Source organism: Coffea arabica, chromosome 7e, assembly GCF_036785885.1.
Source record: "Coffea arabica cultivar ET-39 chromosome 7e, Coffea Arabica ET-39 HiFi, whole genome shotgun sequence".
Lineage (NCBI taxonomy): Eukaryota > Viridiplantae > Streptophyta > Magnoliopsida > Gentianales > Rubiaceae > Coffea > Coffea arabica.
In genome coordinates this window covers 12,858,353-12,882,443 of record NC_092323.1, presented here as the reverse complement: position 1 = coordinate 12,882,443, position 24,091 = coordinate 12,858,353, and the positions used below count along the sequence as shown (strand labels likewise).

Sequence of the window (24,091 nt, the reverse complement as noted above, 5' to 3'; positions counted from 1 at the left end):
TAAAGCTGGTCTCTCTCTGTCATGAAATTAGAATAATCAAGAAATTAGAATACGCTGGTCTCTCTGTCAAGAAATTAGAATAATCTGATAAATTTCAACTGTATTAATTTCTTGCCATATGGTCAATTCTTTGGACTTCTTAAGTGAAATTCATGACACCAATATAAATATATATTCAGTTAGTCAAATTTAGCACCAGATCCCAGCCACTATTGGAAGCACCCCAACAGACCCTTTATTTTTCTTTAGATTTCAGAAGTTTAATCAAGAATGGAGACCTAATGGCAAAGGTAAAACCACACTGGATTTATTTGCATATGTTTTGGTTGAATTGGAGTCACAAAATCTGATTGCAGGTATATTCATCAAATCAAACTTTTTGAGATGGATAGCTACTTCTTTTGCCACTGGGCAAATTTTTTGTGACAGCCCTTTTGCAAAACAGATGCATACAAATTACAAGCATGTGGGCATGGATCTCAGTCGTTGAAGATTGTTCATCAGCAGATCACAACAGTATAAGCTTGGGTCCCTTCAACTGAGCTGTTTCCCTGCCAAGACACCCCAAGTTTTCAATGTGCAGGCTAGGGAACAGGGATCAGGAATTGTTGTTGGTGTCTGGCTTTAAGAAAAACAACAATCACGCAAAATTATTGTTCACGTTTGATTCATAATAAGAATTCAAGCTTTCGTTCAATGGTAGTAAATAACTGAGAATTTCAGGTCGATTTTGAGCTCAAGTTTGAGTATCTTGCATGGGTAATTAGTCATCTTTCTTTAGCAAAATGAAATTCAAATTTTGTAATGAGCTCTCACATAGTTGGTGTACCGTTTCTTATAATGCGATGTACGTGAAATACAAAAAAATTGATTAAAATATAAAAATATGGTTAAAAAATAGTGTTTATGATGCAGACAGAATAATATTTAAGAAAAATGTGTAATCAAATATAGTCAATATATTTCAAAGCCCATAAAATCCTTAATGTAAGTTATTCATGGACTATAATCAAACCAAGTTAAAAATAATAATAATAATAATAGCAAATTAACTTTCTGAATGGTGAGCTAAGTTTGGCTTATTTAGTGATGGTAACGATCAAAGCAATTCATTCAATTTGAATAACGAGTTTGAGCTAAAAGAACAAGTTACGTCAGGAAGGGACTTTTTAATTTGACCAAGTCATCCATGAAAAATTATTCAAATATGGTAATAAACTATTGTCACTTCCATGATGCCATTTTTCATTTCAGGAAATATAGCAATGGTGACTTTTTAACTTGACCAAGTCATTCATGAAATTTTATTCAAATATGGTTATAAACTATTGTCACTCCCATGATGCCATTTTTCATGTTACCTTTACGTCTGTTAATTGTTTTCCCCATTTTTTTTATACAAAAAAAGTTTTAGTGGATTAGATTTTAGTCATCACTACGGATCAGGTTATGCCATCGTGATCATAGGATTTTTATAAATCGTTAATCAACACAGTTGTCACATTGATAGTGAGATTCAAACATACGATTTTTTGTGAAAAAATGATCTGTTCTTACCAATTTAAGTCAACTTGTAGTGGTCATTATGTTGCTGTTACTTGGCATAGAAATTCTAACGAATACAGGTTGTACATTAATCCACTTCTTGACGTAAAAGTCCAATTTTGCCAAGTCTCGGAGCTTTTCTTTTATAGGTATCTTATCCCAAGAGGGAATTGCATTGTAAGATCCGTAGTCAGTGCAGTTTGGCATAGTACAACTTAAGTCATGTTTGATAATCCAGTTCATCATTTAAACTTAATATATTCAGATCGTTTGATAACTAAAAATTGAACATCTAAATTAATTAAGTGGCATTGAATTTTCTAAACGAAACGCATTCCCAAAATTAAGTGATAAACTATTCATTTATTATTGAATGTGATATGCACTCAAATATATTAAATTTAATATTTAACAATTCAATAACTTAATGGATTCAAACTTCACATTTCAGATTTTATACTTCAATTTTCAAATTTCAGTTTTATCAAACGCACTCTAAGTCCCAATTAGACCAACCAAAAAGCCTTAAAATGAAAGCTGAACCATTATTCTTATATTTCTTGGAAGAAAGAATCCAAAGCAGTTGGATACCAAGGCCAAGAAAAGTTTACTCGAGAAGGTAATAAGAAATCAATTCACCAAACCTATACAAAAGTTACATCTTCGATTGCTAGTCTTTTCCCACCTCGTCGAAGCTTTATTCCTTTTCCAATAATTACTCTCTCGAGTTGATGATCCAACAACATTTTCCAACGGATATTGTACCTTCTTATTTTATTTTTTTCTCCTAAGAGGAAAAGGATTTACCAGTTTTTTGAGAACAATCAAAATAAGAAAACAATTCCCTGAGATTTGTAATAGAATGATTAATGTTCACCACATGCAAAAGGGGATATCGGAATCGTTCATGGTCCAGCATGTTGAATCTGCACCACATTAATATGATCCAGCATTGTCACTTTCAACTGGCAATGAAAGCATACTTTTTACATAAAAACAAAAGAGAAACACATGATTGACACCGTATTAAGGTCTGGATTAACAAAAACTTTTGGATTTCACATTTTATTTCTATATTCACACCTTAACAATTAAAACACAAATTGATATACGGGATCAATCAATTATTCTCTTTTTCCAAGTAGAATTGGACAAAATAGAGATGGACTTTTCGGCTTAAGAAGTAATTAATCAAGAACAGTTGATTTTGGTGGCATAGAAGTCAAGTGTGGGCTCTCTCTCTCTCTTTCTTTTTTTTTTTTCTTTTCTTTCATGTGTCAATCAACAATGGCGTAAACAAACATAGGCCCCGTTTGGCAAGTGAGTTTTTTTGGTGTTTGTCTATAACTTTACTGTAACTTATTGTAGAAGTTTTTTAAAAAATTTTTGAAGTGTATTTTTTTAATATCTTGAAATATATAGTTTAAAAATTTTGATAAGTTTTTTGAAATTACTATAACTAAGTTTTTAAAAAACTTGTAGCAAATAAACTTGACAAAAAACTTGTCTGGCAAACAAGACCATAAACTTGTGACATTATATTCAACAAAAGCAACCTCGAAAAGTTGTACAACCAAACATCTGGAAAGCAATACTTGTAACATAACATCATCTGAGAAATATTTAGACATTATTATTTTTCTTAGAGCAAATTATTCGGTTGCCCACTAAACTTTTACGATCGTCGAGTTTTGGTCACTCAACTATTAAAAAATTTGTTTTTACCATTAAAATGTATAAAAGTAAGACGCGAGGTCATTCTGTTAGATTTAGCCGTTAAGTAGACAAATGTTGTAAGTGCGCCCAATTTCCAATACAAATGGCAGGGTCAACTTAGAAAATTGAAAATAGATCTTCTTCTTGGCATTGATCCGACCCTTTTCTGAATATGTTAACTCTCGTTTCCCTGCCCTTTTTTGGTGACGAGCCCCTTGGTTACTCCTTGACACCTCAGAGCCTTAGACCGCCATCTTTCACTTCTTTTTCTTCCTCCTCCTCCTATGAAGATGATTCAATTCTTCCATCTATCTTTTTGACTGTTAACATCCTCAACACAACAAATGCACATCTACTAGTTATCATCAACCCTTTTTTTTTTTTACTTATTCTTGGGGTAACTAATCGCATCAACCTTCATTACACAGAACCAACTCTCTTTTACTGCAAAACGCAATACAGGTAAAGCACAGCCAGGGGATCTTTATCCTAAAAAAACCAATTCCCACTGGACCAAAGCCAAACCAGCTCTAACCTCCTACATAAATAGCATGCCAGCCAAAAAATTGGCTTTTCTTTCTCACTACACTATTACAAATGAGAAACCCATAAATACTATTTAAAAACAAGAAAAAAAATTGAATTCCTCCATCTTCAGAAGCAAATCCACAACTAGGAAGCCCAACCAGCTTAGTATCTTTTCCCAATAATGATACCAATAATCACTGAAACCAGTGCCACACCCAAGATGAATTTGAAGGTCATAAAAGGAGATCCCTCTGCAGATTGAGCGTTTGTATCTGAGAACAATGTCGTTTGAGTGGAAGAGGCTTCCAACTTCTTCTTACTCTTCAATTTTGATGGGGTTGAGATGCTGGTTCCCAGATCCCTGGATTCCATACTAATGCCTCCAGCCACCTGCAAACATTATTTGAATCAAAGAAAACGTTTATCTTAAATAGCTCCCTCGAATATTACTACTAATAATTTAAATACAAACCTCGTGGAGTTTGATTGTCGCGTTTCTAAGCTGTTCAGGGAAAAGCAAAATTGACCCTGCCAAGAAGAAGATCTATTTTCAAACTTCCTTAATTGACCCTGTCTTTTTTATTGGAAATCGTGCGGACAGACAGTATTTGTCTACTTAACGGTTAAATCTAACAGAATGGTCTCGCGTCTTACTTTTATACATTTTAGTGGCCAAAACTAGCATTTTAATAGTTGAGTGACCAAAATTTAACGATCGCAAAAGTTTAGTGACCAACAAGATAATTTGCTCTTTTTCTTATGATGATCCTCAGAAAGTGATTTTTCCAATAAGAAGTGAAACAATTTTGAAGGTATTCAAGTTTTCATTTTGAAGCCCCTCACAAGGCAGCTCGTTTGGTCACGGTTGCTTCCTTAAGGCCGTTATCCAGCCACCCGCAAGGGTTCGAGTCCCGTGATTAACGTGTTCGGGGGATGAGACCTCTTCTCCTGGGCCAGAGTGGGATTAGTCGGGCCCCGTAAGAATTGACCCGGACACCCACTCCGTCAGGAAAAAAAATCATTTTGAAATATGTGCATATTAACCACCGACAACTTTAGGCCATCCAGGGAAGATATCAAGAAAAAAAAAGATCTGTAGATGTAGTGTCAATGAACTATCTAATCACTCCATTATTATATGCCTTTCTCTATAATTTTGTTGTAGAGTTGACTACCTCTAAGGCCAAAAAATTGCCATAATTATCTTAAAAGTAATGCATGATTTGTACCATGATGTCTCAACTCTCAAGTATCCTATTCGTGACAATAATTTCATGGTAACTTTTGGGCGGCCTATGATTGTTGATAATACACAATTATCTTTTTCTCTTACCTGCTTTTTACATTAATTGAGTGATCAAGGCCGTGATCAGTTGAGTCTAACTTTCTTGTTTTAGACACCGTTCTAGTACTAATTTTCTGCCGTTGTGACAAAAAACAAAATAAAAAGAATTAATCTTTCCTGTATCCAATTTTGGTACATCAATACAATATTTTTATAAATTAATTTGGATATAATTGTGAATTTTACATCAGCGCAGTTATAATTTATGTTTATACAAAAATGTATCCATTTACTCGGCTCGAGAGGATGAAACTAGAAACGCCATATGTTTCCCTAAAAAAGTTAGGAGTGGTTAAATGTCAATTGTCAAAAGCTTTGGATTGTGTGATTTCGTATACTCAAATGATAGTTAATAGTAAATCTATTTACCATTTAATTATAATTACGAAATGCATAAAGGAAAAGCTGGCATGTCCGCTACTTCTTGAAACTCAGCTTTATGCCTCCATTTGCTTTCCCAGTTCTCAATGGAAGTCCTTTTCTTTTGCTTTATTAGGTGAAAACCCCTGTTTCCCGGTTTAAATCCTAGTAGATTGGCTTATCTAGGCTACCCAAAGGCAAGATCTTACAGACGTGTTGATTTTTTCAAATGGCATGACACGTGTCCTTTTCGATTTGATGCATTGCGAGAGGAGACTAGCCAACCGCCTTGTTAACTGTACATTTTCAGTGTCAATTACAGTTGGAATCACAATAATCACTCCACGAGTTTTTCCTAATTACTCACGAGTTATGTCATATTTGATAATTCAATTCAATACTTTAAACTTAATGGATTCAAATCGTAACATGTTTGGATACATTTGATAACAAGAAATTAAACATCTAAATTAATTAAATGACAATGAATTTATTAAGCAAAACTTACTCTAAAAAATAAGTGATGAACTATTAACTTATTACTTAATATGATATATATTCAAATATACCATGTTTAATATTAATAACTAAATAGATTAAAAATTCATATTTAAGTTTTCAGATTTTAATTTTATCAAATGCGTTCTTCAATTCATAACCATAGCATTATATTTCATCTCAAAATACGCTTTCAAGTCTCCAAGACCTACGATGTCCCAATTTGAAAAATTATCAGCAACGGATCTGAAAAATGCAAGAAATTTCACAATTGTTTTTTATTAGATTAATCACTAAAGCATGGGAATATGGATCGAGTATCCATGTATACATATCTAATCCGTACTTAATGCGTAATTTACACAAGTTGGACAAATTTCCCATAATTTCATGCCATTAATTACTTAGGGGGCAAGCAACTAAGACAGGATAGGGGCCAGCTAGCAAGATTTGTTGGAGAAATCTTAGCCACGTGTGGCGCGGTCACCACCAATCAGAACATGGATTATGGCAAACACATATTGATTGATTATTTCTATTATTATGATTAGTATTATATTGTCTTTGGAAAAGGTGGCTGAAAATAGAGGCAGGGGCGTACATGAATGAGAAAAAGGTAACAAGAAATTAAAGACGAAGATAGAAAGACAAAAGGAAATCCAATAACTTCTAAAAGAAGTGCGAAGCGTTTTGGTAAAACACCGGGAATCTTCTAAAGCATCCGCATTAATATCAGAGAGTCAATGGTGGGAGGGATAAAACGATCATACGACATGAAGAAAGGCAAACGTAATGATGATAAAGAAGAAAGAAGAAAAGCTCCCAAATCTGACACTTTCGTTACGTTCAATCTAAAGGGGTGTGCTTTCAAGTTTTTTTTCTTGTTTTTTTAATCTGGAATAGTTTGACTTTGATCGTCGTTACAGTTTAAAACATATTTCCGAGACCATAAGTAGGTTACAGATATTCTTACACACCACTCATCACTATAGTTCTCATATATTATGAACACATGACATTTTATAAGAAAATGAGCTGTTTTTACCAATTAAATAAACTTGTGTTAGAGAAATCAACACGAGCAGGCTCGAAGTCCTATCTTCATAGCCCATGTTGCGTTAGCTTGGATCTCCAATACATAACATATTAGGGTCCATTTACATTTACAACTTTTCATAAAATACATGGAATATGTTAGTAAATTATTTTTTTATCTCATATATAACGCTACATGATGTCTATTGTATATGTTAATTTTCAAATTTGTTTGTATTTTATCATGTGTTTGATTAATTTCTACCATGAAAATTTCTTGCAGTGAAATTACGCTGTCCATTGGAAAAAATATATTAAAATTTGTGTTTGAAGAAAAACTTCAACAAATAAAATTCGAATGGAGCAGTTGCCAATCATAAATAAAAAATTGTTTTATTAAAGAAAAAGTACCACATTCTACTAAACACCCCCTTTCTTTTAAGCCGACTAGATGATGGATGATGCATCCAACTTTATTTTTATTAAAGTCAGCTTCTCGCTTTAGAGAAACCAATCGACAAATCTACAAAAGTATGACACCCAAATTGAGTCTGCTAAATTTGACATTTGAATCGACAATCAACAACGTAGGTTGGAATTGTGGTCTGCTAAATTTGACATTTGAATTAGTTTAGTGCTTTAATCATAGTACTTAGCATCTAAGTTGAGTCTATAATCATCAGTTAGGCATTAATTTGACTTCAAATTATGTACTGCATCAAGTTCTTAACTCTTAAGTAGAGAGAGAAGAATTTGGATAGCCATGTCAAACCCAAATGCAATGGGTGGGTAGCCCACGGAGAAAATCCTTGTAGTGTACTATAGACCAACGGGCTTTCTTACGTTCTTAAAGATACGGTGCTAACAAAATTGGCCCAATAAACTTAGACCCGGTTCCAGTGTAACCTTTTGAGTTATTTCTGAAATCGCGTTGGACCAATTGATTGAACCAGCTCAATCAAACGTAAATCAGCTGGTTGGTCCGATTTCATAAGGTTAACTTATGGAAACTAGGGGTGGGCAAAATTACCCGCCATCTCCGATCTGATCTGAAATTTAGGATACCCAATTTGTATTATTTAATCTGATTAAAAGAAGGTCGAATACCCGATTAGACATGGGGCGGGTTAGGATTACACAATTAAAATTATATATATATATATTTTAAATTTTTTATTTTTATGCACATACTATAAAATAATATTTTTAGAACTAAATAAATAATTATATTGAACAAATTGTATTATAAATATAAGAAACTATAGTTTATTTACAAGATTCATTTATAGAGATTATGACCTTATGGTTTATAGAAAACAGTTTAATTAACGTGAAATGTATATTTAAAAAAATGTGCTATTTATTCCAAACTTTTTATTGATTTTGAATTCTTTTAATTTGTTTTTTTTTTTTTACTTTTTCTTGTATTCTCTTCGCATACTTGTTTCTTGATGGAAGACTTTTTTGAAAAAATCTTTATTAAATCTTAGATGAATGTGCAAAATACAAAATTAAATTAATATAATTTTTTTTAAAAAAAAATTAATGGGTAAAATACAAAAAAGTCCCTTATGATAAACCTAATACACAGAAAAATTCCCTATGATTTCAAAATATACAACACGACACCTCGTACTTTAAACTAAATTGTAAAAGTGACGGAATCCGTTAAACTTAATAGAAATGACTTATTGGAACTTAAAAAAAAATTTATACTTAATTTTTAACAAATATACATGTTCTACCTCTTAACGCTCAATTCTCTCTATCTAGAGAATAAAACAAACGATTTTTTTGAGCTGTCTTTTGCTTAATTATATCAGGGCATTATGGTCATTTCGTCCAATTCCGTTAAGTTTAACGGATTCAATTACCTTTACAATTTAGTTCAAAGTACGGGGTGTCATGTTATATATTTTGAAATCACGGGAGGCTTTTCTGTATATTAGGCTTAACACAGGGATTTTTTTGTTTTTTATCCAAAATTAAATGATAAGTGAGGTAGAACGGATACCTGTTGACTCGATCCTATTTTAACGGATACTCTATAATCGGGTACCGCTGACATGCAGAACGGATAAGGGTTAGAAAATTGTTGACCCGCACGGTGCGGGTCGGATCAACCAAATCGAGTACACTTCGCGCGAGGTTGCCCGAACAGGGATGTTGATTGGCGATACATATACATATGGGAAATAAACAAATTTTATAGGAGAGCAGGAATAACAGAGATTTAAAGAAACAATCAGCAATATCTAATAAGAGCAGGAGCCAGAATGGGAATCAAAGCTGAAACAATAGGCAGACATAAGACAGATGATATTAACTAATAAAAGGCAACTCTGGTCTGCTTATTGGACCAGCAAGAAATCAAGGCAACCAAAACTCATGGTTCAAACTTATTAGTAAACCCTGATGATACAAATTGAAATAAGTAAAAAGACTAATAGCAGTATCTGTAACTAACACTTCTAGGCTAACTTGTGAATGAAACTATCAATGCAACTAACATCAATGTTCAATAGGTTAATTGTATTGACTAGTGCATCGATGAACAAGTAACTAAACTTGTAATATATGGACATCATTTGTTGGGTAAACATGTTCATGGAACCAATAACAAGAAACCAATTTTCTTAGGCAAGTTTGGCAGTCTACAAACGAGTCAAATTTGAAAGAATTAAAGGGAAAACAGAAAGGAAAAACTAAAGGCCAGTGCAGCAGAGCAAAGTATGAAACGAATGGCAAAAAAAGGCTCAAGATCGACCAGCTCAAAGCCTTTGATTAGCTTTATTAAAGAAGGAAAAGACGAGCTTTCCAATCAGCTACAAGGAAATCGTGTGTAATTTATTTCATTGTGAACAAGGGCATACATAGAAGGAACAGAGGGTCCTACTGTCCAATAACACTCGGAAGTCAGGACATAATAAGGGACCATGAATCAGTATTCATAAATCCCACTCCCCCTTCTTTTTCCTAGGGATGAGTAGAGATAACGTTTACAACTTTTCTGTTTGGTGTACCAGACAAAAGTCTAAACCCTTAGTTACTTAACTATACTAATCATATGAATACATCCTCTGTAATACATTGTCCGGAAGAACATACTGCTGGTTCAGATCACGCATCTCATATTTCATGGTTTCCAGCCGAAGATGATTCCACACTTTTCTGCACACCTGGGCTGGCAGAAGAACGATTTGGAGCATCAGGATCCAAATCCAATCAGCCATGTCTCGGAATTCTTGATCCCCCCTCCTTTACTCCTGAAATTTTTACGTACATATATATACACATTAGCTCCCAAAAGCCAAAACCAGACGATAAAGGTACCACACCGCGTAAGAGTAACATTTCTGACATCAGTTAAGGTTCAGCAGCTAACGTGGTTGTGAATTTTGATTGCAAGTCAATCTTGGTTACATCCATGCACGTATACTTGTTCTTTTTTCTAGTCAATGAATGATAGAAAACTAGGAAAATAATACAATCTTTTTATAAACACGAGTCACATAAAGAAGTAGAGAAGGGCAAGAGAGATTTGAACCAGAAATCTTAACCCCAGGAAATGAGCGAGTCTTACTTATATCTATAATCAAATACGTGCATGCCGGAAATGATTGGTAATTAATGAAGAAGTTTTGGATTGTGATTGATGAATTTAGAGAGAGTACATACCAGTTATAAGGATCGTAAAAACTCAAAGATGAAGTCCAAAATGTAGAATGGACTACAACTCACAGCTGAACTTTTGCATCTGCGTCTAAACTGTGCCTCGGATCATAGTGCCTTTTATAGGCCTCTGAGTGGACTTCAAAGTCCGGATTTCATCTGAACTATACACTAACAACACCAATTATGTAGCACAACAATATAATAATTTGGATAGCGATTTTATTTATGAAATAGACCAGTTTCCCGTGTGGATATGTGGACAGTATTAAAGGGCTCGTCCCTGTCGTGCTTCTTGGCTTGTCTGCATTTACAATGATGAGTTGGTGAATTTCCTCCCGCTCAAATATAAAGGAGGGAAAAAAAAAAGGTAGTGATTCCTAATATATTCAAGTTTTAAGTTTCTTAATCTCTCTGACATAATGTCCTCTAATTTTTTCTGATCCGCAAAGTCCGATTCTTTATTCTACGCAAAATTTCGCGTTTATCCGGTCCTATGAATTCTTGTTGCGTCCATTTTAGTCCATCCAACATTTTTTAATTGAAACCGATATTAAAAATTTTTAACAAAAACAAAGTTAAATGAACAACAAAGATGAAGCAAAAAAGAACATCATTACGAGTTAATTCATTAATGTAGAAACTACTAATTTGAGGACGAGAGCTAATTCATTTTTTCGAGCTTTCATTACGAATCTGTCGGTTTCGAAAGGACAGCTTTAATCATCAGACCACTGGGCCCGCTTGATAAGAGATCTGAATTTTGAAATATTAAAATGAAGTGCGGAAGATATTAAGTTATTGAATTGATTAAGTTATATAGTAGTATCTGTTTAATAGCTAACTGAATTATAGTGTTGAATTGAAATATCGCAAAAATATTGTATTTTTATGTCTTAAAAAATTACATTTATTTGTTCATTTAGAGAGAAAGAAATGTGTGTATGCGCGTGTTGGAGAGAAATAGAAAATAATGAAATAATTTAGATGTGGTATTTAAGTGTGGATTTTTATGCATGTGAACAAAAAAAAGAGCAAATGTGTATTTTGTGTGAGAGCATATACGAGAACGTGTTATATATGCAAAAGTTATAGTATGCATAATTAATTCAAAAAAATTAGTGAAAATTTTCATTTAAAAAAGAAAGTTATGTTGTAAATTTATTATTGTGGAGCCTATCTATTTTGTTTAACTAAAAAATGCATGATCCCAGATTACGTTGCATGACATACTTTTATGGGCGTCTGTCACTTACCAAATTATAGGACCATATTTTAAAAGGGTAGGTGTTGAAATTGAATGTAAACAAACTTTTGAGTCTGGGACAGATTAAAAAGGGAAGCATGACAACTTGGTTGAATGGGGTGGAGAGAGTTAGCTAGTTTGTGAGTTGAGGATAGAAAAGAAAAGAAGAGAAAGGTTAAATCATGAGAGAAAAGAAAGGATAAAAAAAAAAGAAAAGAAGAAATTTTAATGTTGTTTGGGAGCTCTGAAAAGAAATGGAATGATTTTGGATATATATGTCAATAAAATTTTATCCAATACCTTTGTGAGGATAAAATGGGCAATTTGAAAAAATTTTGTAAGCTTCCATCAGTTTTCCTTCGCTTTCCGTCCCTTTTTGTCAGAAAAAATTTTGCACTGTAGCAGCGCTTGGCTTCCCTTCAAGATCCGTTCATTTCTTTTCTTTTCTGTCTCACTTAAATGTCCCAAACGGAGAAAAGTCCACCTTTCCCTTCCTTTCTTTTCTATTCCTTTGAAATCTGAACTCCCAAACTAGGCATAAATGATAAGGCATTGCCGTGTTGAATTCGAAAAGTTACGCTTATCGATCTAAATCCATGTGTTGGCAAACTTTCATCGATCAATTTTATTTTCAAATAGAAATGAAACAACTTTAAGCTTTGTGGTATAGCAAATAACCATGTGAATATCTCTTTTAGAAAGCAAAATTTGTCCACTAATTAGTAGTAGAATATCATTAAATACTGCAGTAGAGAAATTTTAATATTTGGAATCATCGTGATTAAATTGAAAAGACAGAGTACAGGACCTTTATTCAAGGATAGAGTGCATAACTGAAGGGCTGGTTTGACATGCTGGCTTCTTTCTACACCGTTTGGATTCCTTGTTTTTGCCTCTGTTTTTGAAAAATTATTTTTCACATTCCAAATGTTACAGTAAATGTGTATTTCAAAAACAATTCCAAAAACATCCAAACATTATATCAAAAACAACTCCAAATATACATATTTAATATGTATATTTCAATTATGTATATTACGTATTTATATTATATTAATATAAATTGAGATATACAAATTGAAAATTCTATATTTATATATCAATATTATACATAATATTGTATATTATACATAAACATAATATAATATACATAATTGTACTATTGTATACATAAATGTATAAATATTGTATACATAATATATTATGTACATTACATTATAATATATACATTATTAATGTACTTTCATTATTATGTACATTATTGTGTATAATAATTGTTGACCTTGGTCGATCAATCCTTGGTTTTGATGATTAACAAACTAAAATGTAGATTTGGGCTAATGTTTTTATGTGAGCAATTTGTTAGAACAGATTCTTGTGGCACAAAAGAAGAAGCAAAAACAGGACACTCATGTGGGACGTCCGAAAGGAAGCTATCGGACGTCCGAAAGGATGAAGAACATCAAGAAGGAAACTCTGTCGGACGCTCGTGAGGAAGCATCGGACGTCCGGAAGGATCGGACGCACGCATCGGACGCACATCGATCTCATCGGACGTCCGAGAAATTTCGCAAAGATTTGATGACTCTCTGACGACGTTCGGACGCAGGGTTCGGACGTCCGACAGGTGGTTTGAACGCAGGGTTCGGACGTCCGACAGGTGGTTCGGACGTCCGACAGGCCAACGGCTAGTTTTGACAGCATTTAATATTTGACCGTTAGAGAGCCTTTTGAAGCCATTTCTCACCTTCTATAAATACCCCAAAGCACAAGAAGACAAGGGACTTTTGCCAACACAAAATACAAGCTTACAAGTGAGATTTTTGAGTAGAAAGATTCTTTGTTGGTTGTATAAGGGGTTGGGGAAGTTGGGTTGTGAGGTTGCTCAAGTGAAGGTTACTCTCTTGGAGTAGTAAAACCTTGGTGAAGGTGAACCAATCACTTGGAGTGGTAAAACCTTGGTGAAGGTTGCCTCATTTGTATAAAATAGTTCTTAATTGGGTGAGTGATCTTTCAAGTGTAGGTTGTTGAGGGTTAACTAGAATAGTTGTAAAACTCCTTGGCTCAACCAAAGAGTATTTGGGGTGAGGAAGGAGTGAGCCTTCACTTGTACATCTTGGTTAGCATCGCCATCAATTGAAGAGGCTATTGGTTTGATATTTGGTTTGCATTTCTTATCTTTTCTCTTTAATTAAGTTTTTTTTATTGTGCTTAAATTTGATATATCTTTGTGCATCATTGTGAATTTGTTTGTACTCATTGGGTTGCACCGGGCTCTTACAATTGGTATCAGAGCTTGGTCTCTTTTGATCAAGCTTAACCGCTTAGAGTAAAGATCATGGCAACCATAAAAGTTTCTTTTTTAGAAGGGCAATCTATTGATAGACCACCTATGTTTAATGGTTCTCATTTTAGCATGTGGAAACAAAGAATGATGATTTTCTTACAATCTGTTTACATTGAATTATGGTATGTGGTAGAAGATGGTCCTTATGAAGCTAGAATAGTTGACTCTATCATCAATTTGAGTAGATTAAAGACTAGACAAGAATTGAATGAAAAAGACAAGAGATACCTTTCTTTGAATGCCAAGGTCATGTGTATATTGTACAATGCATTAGATGTAAATGAATCTAGTAGGATTAAAGGTTGTAAATCAGCTAAAGATATTTGGGATAAATTGTGTGTATTTCATGAAGGTAACCAAGATATTAAAGAACAAAAGAAATCTTTGCTTGTTTCTCAATATGAATTTTTCAAAATGCATCCTCTTGAAAATGTTGATGAGATGTGTAGTAGATTTTGTGACATTATTGAAGATCTTAAATTGCTTGAAAAAGAATATTCTTTGGGTGAGAAAAATAGAAAGATTTTGAATGCCTTGCCAAAAGAATGGGAAAACAAAATAAATGCTATAGAAGAGGCAAAGGATTTAAATTCTATGTCCATTGAATCTCTTGTGGATACCCTAACCTCTTATGAATTAAAGCTGAAATTCAAAGTGCAAGAGGAAGAAAATGCAAGAATGTATAAGAGAGGCATAGCTTTTAAAACATCTCAAGTGGGGGATAACCCATCCTTCATGGGTAATGAAATCATGGAAGTGGACAATGATATAACTCCTCACATCAAAAGTTTCAAGAAGATCTTCAACAAGAGATGTTCAAGAGGAGATTGCAAAATTACATGGGATGAATGCAATTCAAAAAGAGAAAAAGAAGAGTTGGCCCAAATGGCACTAATGGCCGTTGGAGAAGATGAGATAAGTTCTTATCACTCTTCTTGTGATGAAGATAATGAAGATGATGATGTGAAAATTCTTATGATTAAAATGCATAAAAGTTTGAGAAAATCTTATGCTAAAAATAAAGATTTGAAAACAAAAATAAATGATTTGTTGGAAGAAAACTCCAAACTTTTTCAAGAAAACAAATGTTTGAGGATGGAAAATGATGATTTAAAAAATCAAAAAAGTGTTTTTGATTGCAAAAATAATTTGAAAAGGAAGTTGGAAGAGAAAACAAAGTTTTATGAAAAAATGTTGGAAGAACAAAATGTGTTAAAGAAAAGAATTAATGACTTGAACGAGTTTCTCCAAAATGAAAAACAAACGTTTTCTCAAACAAAAGAAAGCAAATCTTTTCAAGGTACAAATAAGTTTGCTATGATAAGAAGTAAGAAAATTAGTTGCATTAAATCCACCTATGTGCAAAATACTTCTATCATGTGTCACTTTTGTTGCCAATTTGGACATATGCAAAATGATTGCTATGTAAAGAAAAATATGAGAAAAGGTATGAAATCCATGTGGATTGCTAGATCATGTTGTATTAACTCCCAAGGACCCTATAAAGAAAGGGTACCAAATGAAATTTCTCATATTTAGGTACATCATGAAGATTTGATCCAAGAAGTGCTATATGGTTGTAAGTACAATTGAAAATTTTGATATTCAATATGGTCTTGATTTGAAAAATAAAGGGGGAGTTTGTTTTTTATTGATGCCAAAAGGGGGAGTAGGATTTATTGAAATTTCTTTGTATGTTGGCACTTTCTAAGGGGGAGCTTTATTTGAACTTATTTGATAAAAGAAATCTTCATTTTGTTTGTCATCATCAAAAAGGGGGAGATTGTTGACCTTGGTCGATCAATCCTTGGTTTTGATGATTAACAAACTAAAATGTAGATTTGGGCTAATGTTTTTATGTGAGCAATTTGTTAGAACAGATTCTTGTGGCACAAAAGAAGAAGCAAAAACAGGGCACTCATGTGGGACGTCCGAAAGGAAGCTATCGGACGTCCGAAAGGATGAAGAACATCAAGAAGGAAACTCTGTCGGACGCTCGTGAGGAAGCATCGGACGTCCGGAAGGATCGGACGCACGCATCGGACGCACATCGATCTCATCGGACGTCCGAGAAATTTCGCAAAGATTTGATGACTCTCTGACGGCGTTCGGACGCAGGATTCGGACGTCCGACAGGTGGTTTGAACGCAGGGTTCGGACGTCCGACAGGTGGTTCGGACGTCCGACAGGCCAACGGCTAGTTTTGACAGCATTTAATATTTGACCGTTAGAGAGTCTTTTGAAGCCATTTCTCACCTTCTATAAATACCCCAAAGCACAAGAAGACAAGGGACTTTTGCCAACACAAAATACAAGCTTACAAGTGAGATTTTTGAGTAGAAAGATTCTTTGTTGGTTGTATAAGGGGTTGGGGAAGTTGGGTTGTGAGGTTGCTCAAGTGAAGGTTACTCTCTTGGAGTAGTAAAACCTTGGTGAAGGTGAACCAATCACTTGGAGTGGTAAAACCTTGGTGAAGGTTGCCTCATTTGTATAAAATAGTTCTTAATTGGGTGAGTGATCTTTCAAGTGTAGGTTGTTGAGGGTTAACTAGAATAGTTGTAAAACTCCTTGGCTCAACCAAAGAGTATTTGGGGTGAGGAAGGAGTGAGCCTTCACTTGTACATCTTGGTTAGCATCGCCATCAATTGAAGAGGCTATTGGTTTGATATTTGGTTTGCATTTCTTATCTTTTCTCTTTAATTAAGTTTTCTTTATTGTGCTTAAATTTGATATATCTTTGTGCATCATTGTGAATTTGTTTGTACTCATTGGGTTGCACCGGGCTCTTACAATAATGTATAATAATGTTATGTATAATATATACTATACATAATATGTAATAATGTATAAATGTATATTATGTATATTATATTAAATATATACAATATTATGTATATTATGCAAATTGAAAATTTTATATTATATATTATATAAATATTTATATAATGAAATATACAATAAACATTACAAATTGAAATATTATATAAACACCATATTTATAATATTATAATATTTATAATTAATATTAATTATATTATATATATTAAATATTTATTTATTTATTTATTCATATTATAAATATTTTATTTTATTTAAAATATATTTAAAATATATTTATATAAATATTATATATTATATATATTATACATTTATATAAATGTAAATTTATACATAATATATATATTTATGTATATTTATAATATACATTTATATTATGTATTATATATAATATAATATATTTATACATTTATATTAATATACATAATATTAATATATATTTATAATATATTAATTTATACATTTATATAATATTCATTTATAATTTATACATTCATAATAATATACACTTATACATTTATAAATATATTTATATTATGTATTATATATAATATAATACATTTATGATACATTTATATATTTTTATATAAATATATAAATATATTTATTTATAAATATTTATAAATGTATTATAAATGCATAAATGTATATTTATATAAAAATATAAAAATATAATTTATAATTTATACATTTATATAATCATTTATAATAATATACATTTATACATTTATAAATATATTTATATTATGTATTATATATAATATAATACATTTATAATATATTTATATATTTATTTATAAATATATAAATATATTTATTTATAAATATATAAATATATAAATATATTTATTTATAAATATATAAATGTATTATAAATGCATACAAAATATATAAATTATAAATTATAAAAATATTCAAAAAATATGTTTTAAAAATACCTCTAAAAATAATCCAAAAAAATCTACAGTAAAAGTTTTTCACATAGTTTTTGAAAAACAACCCCAAAAATAACTAATCCAAACGAACTTGTATTTCAAAAACAAAATGCTGCAGTATTATTTTTCAAAAATAACTCAAAAAACAGCTAATACAAACTGATCCGAAAAGTGGATCACGGGATTGCAATGACTAGTCAATTCTTTTTAAATCCAAAAGGGCCAAAAAAATCCTGTAGCTCCCAAACGTGGATCACGGGATTCCTCACTGTGGTACTTAGAAAAGTAACACGGTAACGTCTGACAATTTAACTCCAGCGTTGTGCGACGAAGAATAAACAAATTCTTCTCTCGACTTTATTTGTTACTAGTTGATAGGGCCTCGCGCGTCGCGTGAGGTTGCCCAGGCAGTGTACTTTTATTGTATTCAATTTGTATATGTATGATAGCTGTTGGATAGAATTTTGGGAATTGGATAGAATTTGTTAGAGTGAAAGAGAGCATTAGAGAGAATAGGTGGTGAAAAAGGAAAAATCGAAGGATGTTCAGATACAAAATGATTCAGTTTTACATCTATTTCATATATTTATGTGTAGGATTGCAAACGAATTAAGTCGCTCGCGAGTAGTTCGAATTCGAACTCAGCTCAAGTTTGATCAAAATCGAGTCGAGATTGAGCTGATCAAGTCGAACTCAAATTCAAAATTACCAAATTCGTTAGCTTGCCAGTCGACTTGATTATATATATATATATATATATAATTTTAATAGTAAAATTACATATATATATTCCTAATATTTTATTATAAAAATAAAATAAATTTTTTTATTTTTTTAAAACTTGAATCGAGTACGAGATTGAGTTTTATATTGAGAACTCGTCGAACTCGAGCTCAAATTCAAGTTTTGTAAAATTACGTCGAAACTCGATTCAATTTATTTACATCCCTACTTATGCCAAAACAAACCAGCGATGGGACATGTGATTTAGAAATCATTTACTGCAATAGTTGAAACTAATATAAAGGCCTTTTTCTCTACTATAGTGAGCTGGTTTATTGTTGTTCCCCATGGATGCAAGGTGACCAGCACCATTGAATTCGTAGGGAACGCCTATTGGATATCCAATCTTTGCAATGCCTTCAGGAACATGGCTCAAATGACATTCCAGTGGTTCTTTGAGTTTGAGCAACTAGACTGATATTGAAAAGATAATAGATAGGTGGGCACTCGTAACTATCATTGATGGCTGTTCAATCAAGATGTTTTGCAGATATTTTTCCTTTCAATCTGAAAAATTGTTGCCACATTGTAAAGATACATGGGATTTCAATCTGTTGTCGGCAATGTCCAGAAAATTGGTTTACCATCGAATTTTTATGAACTGATTCTGCAACTTTAGGAGGAATTTCAATTGCATTTATTGGAATAGTGCACAGCCCATTGATGGAATTCCGCAGCAGAAGACAATGGCCAAATGCTGAAACACCGCTCTATTTCTTTTATGATTATTGGTGATGTGTAGGAATTTGAACCATGATTAAATCGAGCAGAAGGAGCCTGACAACCAACAAAGCACCACTGCCCCACGTCATTAGTATTTTTTTCTTTTTTGGAGAGGGCCGCACCATTAGTATCTGAGTCCCAATTGTCGAGTAATTAATGGGCTGAAATGACGAAAAAGACAATAACTCGTACTGTGTTGGCATTCCTCTTGAAGAGGCAAAATAGGTACCAAGGGGTAGGATAGCAAAATGCTATCACAATAACAAATCCCAGCCGACCGATCCTTCATCAGCACCGCACCATCACTTCAGCCTTTGCTGTGAAATTCCAAAAATGGTCACACAGCCAAGGTGCCAATGAGGGACGAAAGTCACTGTTCCTAACTCCATTCCCGCTTTTATTCTTTTAGGATTTAGGATAGGATAGGATTTTATTACTAGTTTGTTGGGGCATCATGCGATACATGACGTTGCCCAGATGAAAGTCATAAAAAAATTTTTTTTTGTGCCTATAAAGAATGGAAGAGTATTCATCGATTAGTGATGCTTGTAATTTACTGCCCAAGTATCCATAAATTGGAGGGTTTATTTGAGTGCAAGATACTTACTTCTAACACATTACAGATTGCAAGTTGCAATCATCCAGGAGATGCAATCTCATAGTTGAGAAACCAATGGAACATTGAAAAGAGAAATTTAACAATACAAATTGACTTGAATAAGCTAAAACTTTTTAGCGATATACAAACATACACCAAACTTGTGCATATCCCATTTCGATTAATGTAATTTAATTTTGAATTGAAAGCAATTAAGATTAATGATCATTGATTTAGCAATATTAAAGTAGTGCAACTTCAAGTATTAAATCTATTCATCAATCAAACATAGCTACATATTAAATAGTACAATTTATGAAACTAAATTATTGCACTTATGCAGCTATTCTAAAGAGTATAAGTCTCTTTTTTTTCTTTTTTCTTTTTTTTTTGGGAAACTAAGGAATATAAGTTCAATTTATATATGTAACTAATGATAAGATCCATTTTTTTTATAATTAATCACTAAGATATTCAAAGCACTGACTTTTCTATGCTAAACTTTTAATTTAATACAAAAAATCAATTCAACCATCTATATTACTTCATGCAACTATTAAACAGTTGTAAAAAATATTAGGTTTAAGCACACCATTGGAGGTTTAAATCCAAAGGATTGAGGAAAATTAACTTGAAACTTGGAGCTTTTATGCATTTATTAATTGGTTATGTATTTAGAGAGATTTGAGTTAAGAGAATAAGTTTTTCTTGGGAGAACTAAATAATTACAAGATGAAGGTAAAAGTACGTTGTATGGGCTCACATTTGGATAGACCTGGTTTTTAAAAACTCAATGATTCAAATTGTGCTACATTATTTGATGATTATACCTTTTGTTTCTTCTATAATCTGTACTTATTGGGATGATATTTGATGAAGTTGTGTGGCACAATTTAGACTATTGAATTTTTGAAAATCGAGTCTACCCAAATTTTGGCCCACTAACATAACTATGGGCAGCCAACTTGGATAACACATACCAGAAAGAGAGCCTAGATTCAACTTAGTATATAATTATCAAAGACTCAAATATCATCCCAATAAGTACAGATTATAGAAGAAACAAAAGGTATAATTGACTTATAAGGTTAACGTAGTCACAAAAAATATTTGGACCATATTCTGTCTCACATGATCAGAGTTGAACAATTGAATTCACAAAATTGTCCATCCACTCAATATCATCCCAATCAGTACAGAGTGTAGAAGAAACAAAAGGTATAATTGACTTATAAGGTTAACGTAGTCACAAAAAATATTTGGACCATATTATGTCTCACATTATCAGAGTTGAAATTAACCTTGACCAATAGCATACACAATTGAATTCACAAATTGTCCACCCACTCAATATCATCCCAATCAGTACAGAGTGTAGTAGAAACAAAAGGTATAATTGACTTATAAGGTAAACATAGTCACAAAAAATATTTGGACCATATTATGTCTCACATTATCAGAGTTGAAACTAACCTTGACCAATAGCATACACAATTGAATTCATAAAATTGTCCATAGGGGACCAAAACCATTATCGCTAAACTAAACTCCCTCTTTCTATATGTAAGATTAGGATTTCTATTGACTTATATTTCATGAATAGAACTTGTAAAGCTTTTCTGGCAGCACATACTCGGGAGCCAGGCCTTCCATCTCATATTGGATAATCATCCGCTGAAATCGTCTCGACGCTTTTCTAAGTGCCAAAGCTGGGGTTGTTAGAATTATTTTCAATACAATTTGCCAAAGCCGAGGCATGATGTTTCAAAATGCTTGATCGGCTTCTTTACCTAATCGTTAATAAACACCACTTTATATAAGTAACTAATACAACAAAACATAACTGTACTGAAAAAAAAATTATTATGAATGTGGAGATAACACGGCCATGGTTGATTGTTAGGAGAAATGAAACTTGTACGAAGATTCAAGCTCATCTCGAAATCATTACTAATTCTCATCCAAACGCAATTGGCTAGCTAAGAAAGAATGTAGAGAATTCATATTGTTTTGAGCTTTAAATTCAAGTGCACTCTTGATATGCATAGTTTGTTGTCGGCCGTCTCAATAAAGAATGGCGTGAATTTTTCATTTTTTATTTGTTGAAATTTAGGAGCGAAGGGAAAGATGAGGATTGGATAGCAGGTACAAAAAATGATAAGAAAATTAAAAGTTAATGAATTGTCAGTACGTTTACTCTATCCTAATCTAGGAGGGAGGGGAGCCTAAGGAGGCTGTGACAGGGGGTTAGTGGGTATACAGACCCAACTAAATCAAAGAAGTGTTATGGCACAACCCTTAGATTTTTTTCACTGCAGGTGAGATTTGAACCCTCACCTACAACCCAAGGAGAGACTTAAGCCTCTCCTGATGGCCACTGAGCCATTGGCCCAGTGGATAAATTGTCAGTACCTCTCCTGATGGCCACTGAGCCATTGGCCCAGTGGATAAATTGTCAGTACGTTACTATAAACTCTCTTGTTTAAAACGCAAGGGGAGAGAGGTAACAGGCAAGGGGGGAGGAAAGGGGGAGAGGAGAAAAGGGAAAAAAAAATTGTCGCTGCCATTGTCAGCGTCGGAAGCTTTGCTCGGTGAAGGAGAAGGAGAGGAGAGAAAAGAAAAGAAAAGAAAAAAGGTTTTATGATTTAAAAATTTTTTTCTAAAACTTCTATGAAAAAGGAAAAAGAAACTGTCGCTGCTGCTGTCAATGCCGGAACATCTGCTGGGTGAATTGTGAGGTGAGGGAGAAGAAAAATGAGAGAAAAGAAAAGAAAAAAAGTTTTATAACTTAAAATTTTTTAAAAATTTTTTTACAATAAGCTAGATAAAATTTTAAATAAATATCCAAAAACATCCATTGGACAAACGTGGCCAAAATTTGATCAAGCATATCTAAGTGGTAGTTTTTTTTTTTCCAAACGAATCTAAGTAGTAAGTTGTACAACTAAATATTAATTGTGACGTCCATTGAGTTTAGAAAGGAATCATACCTGCAAGGGCCAGGTGTAGGTAACGACAGTCTTTGAAATGAACGGAGTGCAAGTTTAGAGAGACAGGTTTGAATCGACACGGTTGCTCTTCTGGGCAGAAACTGTTATGAGAGAACAGTAAGGGAGCCAGCGGGGAAAAGGATCATCCAACTATATGCAGACATGTAGCCGCAATCGGTACGGAGCTATTATAAACTTCTCAGCGGACTCCAAATTCCGGACTTCACCCTAAGTTTTAACTGCATTTTCTTGATTTGGCTTTTGCATCAATGATCCATAAGTGCCGGGACCTAATCCTTGTCCTGTAGCTTTTAAGCAATTGGGACACAGTTAGAAAGAGACTGGGAGATGAACGCCGCGTGATGCACGGTGGGATTATATGAGGTTGGCATGCCCCGCCGAATGAAATTTTTGCAACTTGAAATCATCGTGATTTAATGGAGAAAATATCTTGTTTAAATTGTGGCTCATTTTGGATCCATCAATTTTTCAAAAACTCATTTTTTAAATATTATAAAAATTTTTAAAAAATATGCTAAAAAGTAGTATAAAATTTTTTAAATTTTTAAAAAATATTTCAAAATATATTTTAAAAACTCTATATTTTAAAAACTCTATTACAGTAAAATTTTTCAAGAACATTCCAAAAAAACAGCTAATTCAAACGGATTAGAACATTTTGTTAAAAAATATATCGTAATAGTTTAATATATATAAGACAAAAAAAAATAATTGAGAAATATGTCGACAAAAAATGTAAAAATTTTTCTTCAAAAAATCACAGTCCAAACAAACAATTGAAAGGCTCAATTCAACGTGCTGGTTTCTTTTTTTTTCTTTAGAATTATTTATTGAGATAAATGACCAATTTAATCCTCAAACTTTTTTATTTAAACCAATTTCATCCTTCATTTTTTATATAGATGTTTTTA

General features: G+C 32.7%; 2 long non-coding RNA genes across 2 annotated transcripts; both read right to left on the bottom strand.

Moving 5' to 3' along the window:
- Nucleotides 1–9,853: 9,853 nt before the first annotated feature.
- On the bottom strand, nucleotides 9,854–10,845 carry LOC113700417 (uncharacterized). The gene is made up of 2 exons (XR_003450674.2): nucleotides 10,706–10,845; nucleotides 9,854–10,293 (listed from the first exon to the last, which is right to left on the bottom strand). It is a non-coding gene; the product is annotated as an uncharacterized lncRNA (long non-coding RNA).
- A 10,651-nt stretch (nucleotides 10,846–21,496) lies between these two features.
- On the bottom strand, nucleotides 21,497–23,489 carry LOC113701460 (uncharacterized). The gene is made up of 2 exons (XR_003450915.2): nucleotides 23,160–23,489; nucleotides 21,497–21,959 (listed from the first exon to the last, which is right to left on the bottom strand). It is a non-coding gene; the product is annotated as an uncharacterized lncRNA (long non-coding RNA).
- Between the last annotated feature and the right edge of the window lie 602 nt (nucleotides 23,490–24,091).